The following is a 12,298-nucleotide window of genomic DNA, read 5'->3' on the forward strand; positions in this document are numbered from 1 at the left end:
CACTCACTACTCTGCACTCACTACTCTGCACTCACAACTCACTACTCTGCACTCACTACTCTACACTCACTACTCTGCACTCACTACTCAGCACTCAATACTCAGCACTCACTACTCTGCACTCACTACTCACTACTCTGCACTCACTACTCTGCACTCACTACTCTGCACTCACTACTCTGCACTCACTACTCACTACTCTGCACTCACTACTCTGCACTCACTACTCTGCACTCACTACTCTGTACTCACTACTCACTACTCTGCAATCACTACTATACACTCACTACTCTGCACTCACTACTCACTACTCTGCACTCACTACTCTGCACTTACTACTCTGCATTCACTACTCACTACTCTGCACTCACTACTCTGCACTCACTACTCACTACTCTGCACTCACTACTCACTACTCTGCATTCACTACTCACTACTCTGCACTCACTTCTCGCTACTCTGCACTCACTACTCTGCACTCACTACTCACTACTCTGCACTCACTACTCACTACTCTGCACTCACTACTCACTATTCTGCACTCACTACTCACTATTCTGCACTCACTACTCTGCACTCACTACTCACTACTCTGCACACACTACTCACTACTCACTACTCTGCACTCACTACTCTGCACTCTACTCTGCACTCACTACTCACTACTCTGCACTCACTACTCTGCATTCAATTCTCTGCACTCACTACTCTGCACTCACTACTCACTACTCTGCACTCACTACTCACTACTCTGCACTCACTACTCTGCACTCACTACTCTGCACTCACAACTCACTACTCTGTACTCACTACTCACTACCCTGCACTCACTACTCACTACTCTCCACTCACTACTCACTACTCTGCACTCACTACTCTGCACTCACTACTCACTACTCTGCACTCACTACTCACTACTCTGCACTCACTACTCACTACTCTGCACTCACTACTCTGCACTCACTACTCTGCACTCACTACTCAGCACTCACTACTCAGCACTCACTACTCTGCACTCACTACTCACTACTCTGCACTCACTACTCACTACTCTGCACTCACTACTCACTACTCTGCACTCACTACTCACTACTCTGCACTCACTACTCACTACTCTGCACTCACTACTCACTACTCTGCACTCACTACTCACTACTCACTACTCTGCACTCACTACTCTGCACTCACTACTCTGCACTCACAACTCACTACTCTGTACTCACAACTCACTACTCACTACTCTGCGCTCACTACTCACTACTCTGCACTCACTACTCTGCACTCACTACTCACTACTCTGCACTCACTACTCTGCACTCACAACTCACTACTCTGTACTCACTACTCACTACTCACTACTCTGCACTCACTACTCACTGCTCTGCACCCACTACTCTGCACTCACTACTCAGCACTCACTGCTCTACACTCACTACTCACTACTCTGCACTCACTACTTACTACTCTGCACTCACTACTCACTACTCACTACTCTGCACTCACTACTCTGCACTCACTATTCTGCACTCACTACTCTGCACTCACAACTCACTACTCTGTACTCAATACTCACTACTCACTACTCTGCACTCACTACTCAGTACTCTGCACTTAACACTCACTACTCTGCACTCACTACTCACTACTCTGCACTCACTACTCTGCACTCACTACTCACTACTCTGCACTCACTACTCACTACTCTGCACTCACTACTCTGCACTGCATACTCACTATTCTGCACTCACTACTCACTACTCTGCACTCACTACTCACTACTCTGCACTCACTACTCTGCACTCACTACTCACTACTCTGCACTCACTACTCACTACTCTGCACTCACTACTCTGCACTCACTACTCTGCACTCACTACTCTGCACTCAATTCTCTGCACTCACTACTCACAACTCTGCACTCACTACTCACTACTCTGCACTCACTACTCACTACTCACTACTCTGCACTCACTACTCACTACTCACTACTCTGCACTCACTACTCTGCACTCACTACTCTGCACTCACTACTCTGCACTCACAACTCACTACTCTGTACTCACTACTCACTACTCACTACTCACTACTCTGCACTCACTACTCTGCACTCACTACTCAGCACTCACTACTCTGCACTCACTACTCACTACTCTGCACTCACTACTCTGCACTCACTACTCTGCACTCACTACTCTGCACTCACTACTCACTACTCTGCACTCACTACTCACTACTCACTACTCTGCACTCACCACTCATCACTCACTACTCTGCACTCACAACTCACTACTCTGTACTCACTACTCACTACTCACTACTCTGCACTCACTACTCACTACTCTGCACTTAACACTCACTACTCTGCACTCACTACTCACTACTCTGCACTCACTACTCTGCACTTAACACTCACTACTCTGCACTCACTACTCACTACTCTGCAATCACTACTATACACTCACTACTCTGCACTCACTACTCACTACTCTGCACTCACTACTCTGCACTTACTACTCTGCATTCACTACTCACTACTCTGCACTCACTACTCTGCACTCACTACTCACTACTCACTACTCTGCACTCACTACTCACTACTCTGCATTCACTACTCACTACTCTGCACTCACTTCTCGCTACTCTGCACTCACTATTCTGCACTCACTACTCACTACTCTGCACTCACTACTCACTACTCTGCACTCACTACTCACTATTCTGCACTCACTACTCACTACTCTGCACTCACTACTCACTACTCTGCACACACTACTCACTACTCACTACTCTGCACTCACTACTCTGCACTCACTACTCTGCACTCACTACTCTGCACTCACTACTCACTACTCTGCACTCACTACTCTGCACTCAATTCTCTGCACTCACTACTCACTACTCTGCACTCACTACTCACTACTCTGCACTCACTACTCACTACTATACACTCACTACTCTGCACTCACTACTCACTACTCTGCACTCACTACTCTGCACTTACTACTCTGCATTCACTACTCACTACTCTGCACTCACTACTCTGCACTCACTACTCACTACTCTGTACTCACTACTCACTACTCTGCATTCACTACTCACTTTTCTGCACTCACTTCTCGCTACTCTGCACTCACTACTCTGCACTCACTACTCACTACTCTGCACTCACTACTCACTACTCTGCACTCACTACTCACTATTCTGCACTCACTACTCACTACTCTGCACTCACTACTCTGCACTCACTACTCACTACTCTGCACACACTACTCACTACTCACTACTCTGCACTCACTACTCTGCACTCACTACTCTGCACTCACTACTCACTACTCTGCACTCACTACTCTGCACTCAATTCTCTGCACTCACTACTCACTACTCTGCACTCACTACTCACTACTCTGCACTCACTACTCTGCACTCACTACTCTGCACTCACTACTCTGCACTCACAACTCACTACTCTGTACTCACTACTCACTACCCTGCACTCACTACTCACTACTCTCCACTCACTACTCACTACTCTGCACTCACTACTCTGCACTCACTACTCTGCACTCACTACTCACTACTCTGCACTCACTAGTCTGCACTCACTACTCACTACTCTGCACTCACTGCTCACTACTCTGCACTCACTACTCTGCTCTCACTACTCATTACTCTGCACTCACTACTCTGCACTCACTACTCTGCACTCACTACTCAGCACTCACTACTCAGCACTCACTACTCTGCACTCACTACTCACTACTCTGCACTCACTACTCACTACTCTGCACTCACTACTCACTACTCTGCACTCACTACTCACTACTCACTACTCTGCACTCACTACTCTGCACTCACTACTCTGCACTCACTACTCACTACTCTGTACTCACAACTCACTACTCACTACTCTGCGCTCACTACTCACTACTCTGCACTCAACACTCACTACTCTGCACTCACTACTCACTACTCTGCACTCACTACTCTGCACTCACTACTCTGCACTCACTACTCACTACTCTGCACTCACTACTCACTACTCACTACTCTGCACTCACTACTCTGCACTCACTACTCTGCACTCACAACTCACTACTCTGTACTCACTACTCACTACTCACTACTCTGCACTCACTACTCACTACTCTGCACCCACTACTCTGCACTCACTACTCAGCACTCACTACTCTGCACTCACTACTCACTACTCTGCACTCACTACTCTGCACTCACTACTCTGCACTCACTACTCTGCACTCACTACTTACTACTCTGCACTCACTACTCACTACTCACTACTCTGCACTCACTACTCTGCACTCACTATTCTGCACTCACTACTCTGCACTCACAACTCACTACTCTGTACTCACTACTCACTACTCACTACTCTGCACTCACTACTCAGTACTCTGCACTTAACACTCACTACTCTGCACTCACTACTCACTACTCTGCACTCACTACTCTGCACTCACTACTCACTACTCTGCACTCACTACTCACTACTCTGCACTCACTACTCACTACTCTGCAATCACTACTCACTACTCTGCACTCACTACTCTGCACTCAATACTCACTATTCTGCACTCACTACTCTGCACTCACTACTCACTACTCTGCACTCACTACTCTGCACTCACTACTCACTACTCTGCACTCACTACTCACTACTCTGCACTCACTACTCTGCACTCACTACTCTGCACTCAATTCTCTGCACTCACTACTCACTACTCTGCACTCACTACTCACTACTCTGCACTCACTACTCACTACTCACTACTCTGCACTCACTACTCACTACTCACTACTCTGCACTCACTACTCTGCACTCACTACTCTGCACTCACTACTCTGCACTCACAACTCACTACTCTGTACTCACTACTCACTACTCACTACTCTGCACTCACTACTCTGCACTCACTACTCAGCACTCACTACTCTGCACTCACTACTCTGCACTCACTACTCTGCACTCACTACTCTGCACTCACTACTCACTACTCTGCACTCACTACTCACTACTCACTACTCTGCACTCACTACTCATCACTCACTACTCTGCACTCACAACTCACTACTCTGTACTCACTACTCACTACTCACTACTCTGCACTCACTACTCACTACTCTGCACTTAACACTCACTACTCTGCACTCACTACTCACTACTCTGCACTCACTACTCTATACTCACTACTCTGCACTCACTACTCACTACTCACTACTCTGCACTCACTACTCACTACTCTGCGCTCACTACTCACTGCTCTGCACTCAACACTCACTACTCTGCACTCACTACTCACTACTCTGCACTCACTACTCACTACTCTGCACTCACTACTCACTACTCTGCACTCACTACTCACTACTCTGCACTCACTACTCACTACTCTGCACTCACTACTCACTACTCTGCACTCACTACTCTGCACTCACTACTCACTACTCTGCACTCACTACTCACTACTCTGCACTTACTACTCTGCACTCACTACTCTGCATTCACTACTCTGCACTCAATTCTCTGCACTCACTACTCACTACTCTGCACTCACTACTCACTACTCTGCACTCACTACTCACTACTCTGCACTCACTACTCACTACTCACTACTCTGCACTCACTACTCTGCACTCACTACTCTGCACTCACTACTCTGCACTCACAACTCACTACTCTGCACTCATTACTCTACACTCACTACTCTGCACTTACTACTCAGCACTCACTACTCAGCACTCACTACTCACTACTCTGCACTCACTACTCTGCACTCACTACTCTGCAATCACTACTCTGCACTCACTACTCACTACTCTGCACTCACTACTCACTACTCACTACTCTGCACTCACTACTCTGCACTCACTACTCTGCACTCACTACTCTGCACTCACAACTCACTACTCTGTACTCACTACTCACTACTCTGCGCTCACTACTCACTGCTCTGCACTCAACACTCACTACTCTGCACTCATTACTCACTACTCTGCACTCACTACTCTGCACTCACTACTCACTACACACTACTCTGCACTCACTACTCTGCACTCACTACTCACTACTCTGCACTCACTACTCACTACCACTACTCTGCACTCACTACTCACTATTCTGCACTCACTACTCACTATTCTGCACTCACTACTCACTACTCTGCACTCACTACTCACTACTCTGCACTCACTACTCTGCACTCACTACTCACTACTCTGCACTCACTACTCACTACTCTGCACTCACTACTCTGCACTCACTACTCTGCACTCACTACTCTGCACTCAATTCTCTGCACTCACTACTCACTACTCTGCACTCACTACTCACTACTCACTACTCTGCACTCACTACTCTGCACTCACAACTCACTACTCTTCACTCACTACTCTGCACTCACTACTCACTACTCTCCAGTCACTACTCACTACTCTGCACTCACTACTCTGCACTCACTACTCTGCACTCACTACTCACTACTCTGCACTCGCTACTTTGCACTCACTACTCTGCACTCACTACTCACTACTCTGCACTCACTACTCTGCACTCACAACTCACTACTCTTCACTCACTACTCTGCACTCACTACTCACTACTCTCCAGTCACTACTCACTACTCTGCATTCACTACTCTGCACTCACTACTCTGCACTCACTACTCACTACTCTGCACTCACTACTCTGCGCTCACTACTCACTACTCTGCACTCACTACTCTGCACTCACTACTCTGCACTCACTACTCAGCACTCACTACTCAGCACTCACTACTCTGCACTCACTACTCACTACTCTGCACTCACTACTCTGCACTCACTACTCTGCACTCACTACTCACTACTCTGCACTCACTACTCACTACTCTGCACTCACTACTCACTACTCACTACTCTGCACTCACTGCTCTGCACTCACTACTCTGCACTCACAATTCACTACTCTGCACTCACTACTCTGCACTCACTACTCACTACTCTCTAGTCACTACTCACTACTCTGCACTCACTACTCTGCACTCACTACTCTGCACTCACTACTCTGCACTCACAACTCACTACTCTGTACTCACTACTCACTACTCACTACTCTGCACTCACTACTCTGCACTCACTACTCAGCACTCACTACTCTGCACTCACTACTCACTACTCTGCACTCACTACTCTGCACTCACTACTCTGCACTCACTACTCTGCACTCACTACTCTGCACTCACTACTCACTACTCTGCACTCACTACTCACTACTCTGCACTCACTACTCACTACTCACTACTCTGGACTCACTACTCATCACTCACTACTCTGCACTCACAACTCACTACTCTGTACTCACTACTCACTACTCACTACTCTGCACTCACTACTCACTACTCTGCACTCACTACTCTATACTCACTACTCTGCACTCACCACTCACTACTCACTACTCTGCACTCACTACTCACTACTCTGCACTCACTACTCACTACTCTGCACTCACTACTCACTACTCTGCACTCACTACTCTGTACTCACTACTCTGCACTCACTACTCACTACTCTGCACTTACTACTCTGCACTCACTACTCTGCACTCACTACTCTGCACTCAATTCTCTGCACTCACTACTCACTACTCTGCACTCACTACTCACTACTCTGCACTCACTACTCACTACTCTGCACTCACTACTCACTACTCACTACTCTGCACTCACTACTCTGCACTCACTACTCTGCACTCACTACTCTGCACTCACAACTCACTACTCTGCACTCACTACTCTACACTCACTACTCTGCACTCACTACTCAGCACTCACTACTCAGCACTCACTACTCTGCACTCACTACTCACTACTCTGCACTCACTACTCTGCACTCACTACTCTGCAGTCACTACTCTGCACTCACTACTCACTACTCTGCACTCACTACTCACTACTCACTACACTGCACTCACTACTCTGCACTCACTACTCTGCACTCACAACTCACTACTCTGCACTCACTACTCACTACTCTGCACTCACTACTCACTACTCACTACTCTGCACTCACTACTCTGCACTCACTACTCTGCACTCACAACTCACTACTCTGTACTCACAACTCACTACTCACTACTCTGCGCTCACTACTCACTACTCTGCACTCACTACTCTGCACTCACTACTCACTACTCTGCACTCACTACTCTGCACTCACTACTCTGCACTCACTACTCACTACTCTGCACTCACTACTCACTACTCACTACTCTGCACTCACTACTATGCACTCACTACTCTGCACTCACTACTCTGCACTCACAACTCACTACTCTGTACTCACTACTCACTACTCACTACTCTGCACTCACTACTCACTACTCTGCACCCACTACTCTGCACTCACTACTCAGCACTCATTACTCTACACTCACTACTCACTACTCTGCACTCACTACTCTGCACTCACTACTCTGCACTCACTACTCACTACTCTGCACTCACTACTTACTACTCTGCACTCACTACTCACTACTCACTACTCTGCACTCACTACTCTGCACTCACTATTCTGCACTCACTACTCTGCACTCACAACTCACTACTCTGTACTCACTACTCACTACTCTGCACTCACTACTCAGTACTCTGCACTTAACACTCACTACTCTGCACTCACTACTCACTACTCTGCACTCACTACTCTGCACTCATTACTCACTACTCTGCACTCACTACTCACTACTCTGCACTCACTACTCACTACTCTGCACTCACTACTCTGCACTCAATACTCACTATTCTGCACTCACTACTCACTACTCTGCACTCACTACTCACTACTCTGCACTCACTACTCTGCACTCACTACTCACTACTCTGCACTCACTACTCACTACTCTGCACTCACTACTCTGCACTCACTACTCTGCACTCACTACTCTGCACTCAATTCTCTGCACTCACTACTCACTACTCTGCACTCACTACTCACTACTCTGCACTCACTACTCACTACTCACTACTCTGCACTCACTACTCACTACTCACTACTCTGCACTCACTACTCTGCACTCACTACTCTGCACTCACAACTCACTACTCTGTACTCACTACTCACTACTAACTACTCTGCACTCACTACTCTGCACTCACTACTCAGCACTCACTACTCTGCACTCACTACTCACTACTCTGCACTCACTACTCTGCACTCACTACTCTGCACTCACTACTCTGCACTCACTACTCACTACTCTGCACTCACTACTCACTACTCACTACTCTGCACTCACTACTCATCACTCACTACTCTGCACTCACAACTCACTACTCTGTACTCACTACTCACTACTCACTACTCTGCACTCACTACTCACTACTCTGCACTTAACACTCACTACTCTGCACTCACTACTCACTACTCTGCACTCACTACTCTGCACTTAACACTCACTACTCTGCACTCACTACTCACTACTCTGCAATCACTACTATACACTCACTACTCTGCACTCACTACTCGCTACTCTGCACTCACTACTCTGCACTTACTACTCTGCATTCACTACTCACTACTCTGCACTCACTACTCTGCACTCACTACTCACTACTCTGCACTCACTACTCACTACTCTGCATTCACTACTCACTACTCTGCACTCACTTCTCGCTACTCTGCACTCACTACTCTGCACTCACTACTCACTACTCTGCACTCACTACTCACTACTCTGCACTCACTACTCACTATTCTGCACTCACTACTCACTACTCTGCACTCACTACTCACTACTCTGCACACACTACTCACTACTCTGCACTCACTACTCTGCACTCACTACTCTGCACTCACTACTCTGCACTCACTACTCACTACTCTGCACTCACTACTCTGCACTCAATTCTCTGCACTCACTACTCACTACTCTGCACTCACTACTCACTACTCTGCACTCACTACTCACTACTCTGCACTCACTACTCTGCACTCACTACTCTGCACTCACAACTCACTACTCTGTACTCACTACTCATTACCCTGCACTCACTACTCACTACTCTCCACTCACTACTCACTACTCTGCACTCACTACTCTGCACTCACTACTCTGCACTCACTACTCACTACTCTGCACTCACTACTCTGCACTCACTACTCACTACTCTGCACTCACTACTCACTACTCTGCACTCACTACTCTGCGTTCACTACTCACTACTCTGCACTCACTACTCAGCATTCACTACTCAGCACTTACTACTCTGCACTCACTACTCACTACTCTGCACTCACTACTCACTACTCTGCACTCACTACTCACTACTCTGCACTCACTACTCACTACTCTGCACTCACTACTCTGCACTCACTACTCTGCACTCACAACTCACTACTCTGTACTCACTACTCACTACTCACTACTCTGCGCTCACTACTCACTACTCTGCACTCAACACTCACTACTCTGCACTCACTGCTCACTACTCTGCACTCACTACTCACTACTCACTACTCTGCACTCACTACTCTGCACTCACTACTCACTATTCTGCACTCGCTACTCACTACTCTGCACTCACTACTCACTACTCTGCACTCACTACTCACTACTCTGCACTCACTACTCTGCACTCACTACTCACTACTCTGCACTCACTACTCACTACTATGCACTCCCTACACTGCACTCACTACTCTGCACTCACTACTCTGCACTCAATTCTCTGCACTCACTACTCACTACTCTGCACTCACTACTCACTACTCTGCACTCACTACTCACTACTCACTACTCTGCACTCACTACTCTGCACTCACTACTCTGCACTCACAACTCACTACTCTTCACTCACTACTCACTACTCTCCAGTCACTACTCACTACTCTGCACTCACTACTCTGCACTCACTACTCTGCACTCACTACTCTGCACTCGCTACTTTGCACTCACTACTCTGCACTCACTACTCACTACTCTGCACTCACTACTCTGCACTCACAACTCACTACTCTTCACTCACTACTCTGCACTCACTACTCACTACTCTCCAGTTACTACTCACTACTCTGCATTCACTACTCTGCACTCACTACTCTGCACTCACTACTCACTACTCTGCACTCACTACTTTGCATTCACTACTCTGCACTCACTACTCACTACTCTGCACTCACTACTCTGCGCTCACTACTCACTACTCTGCACTCACTACTCTGCACTCACTACTCTGCACTCACTACTCAGCACTCACTACTCAGCACTCACTACTCTGCACTCACTACTCTACACTCACTACTCTGCACTCACAACTCACTACTCTGTACTCACTACTCACTACTCACTACTCTGCACTCACTACTCTGCACTCACTACTCAGCACTCACTACTCTGCACTCACTACTTACTACTCTGCACTCACTACTCTGCACTCACTACTCAGCACTCACTACTCTGCACTCACTACTCACTACTCTGCACTCACTACTCACTACTCTGCACTCACTACTCACTACTCACTATTCTGCACTCACTACTCATCACTCACTACTCTGCACTCACAACTCACTACTCTGTACTCACTACTCACTACTCACTACTCTGCACTCACTACTCACTACTCTGCACTTAACACTCACTACTCTGCACTCACTACTCACTACTCTGCACTCACTACTCTATACTCACTACTCTGCACTCACTACTCACTACTCACTACTCTGCACTCACTACTCACTACTCTGCGCTCACTACTCACTGCTCTGCACTCAACACTCACTACTCTGCACTCACTACTCACTATTCTGCACTCACTACTCACTACTCACTACTCTGCACTCACTACTCACTACTCTGCACTCACTACTCACTACTCTGCACTCACTACTCTGCACTCACTACTCACTATTCTGCACTCACTACTCACTACTCTGCACTCACTACTCACTACTCTGCACTCACTACTCTGCACTCACTACTCACTACTCTGCACTCACTACTCACTACTCTGCACTTACTACTCTGCACTCACTACTCTGCACTCACGACTCTGCACTCCATTCTCTGCACTCACTACTCACTACTCTGCACTCACTACTCACTACTCTGCACACACTACTCACTACTCTGCACTCACTACTCACTACTCACTACTCTGCACTCACTACTCTGCAATCACTACTATACACTCACTACTCTGCACTCACTACTCACTACTCTGCACTCACTACTCTGCACTTACTACTCTGCATTCACTACTCACTACTCTGCACTCACTACTCTGCACTCACTACTCACTACTCTGCA

This window comes from Lissotriton helveticus, chromosome 3_2, assembly GCF_964261635.1.
Source record: "Lissotriton helveticus chromosome 3_2, aLisHel1.1, whole genome shotgun sequence".
Classification (NCBI taxonomy): Eukaryota; Metazoa; Chordata; class Amphibia; order Caudata; family Salamandridae; genus Lissotriton; species Lissotriton helveticus.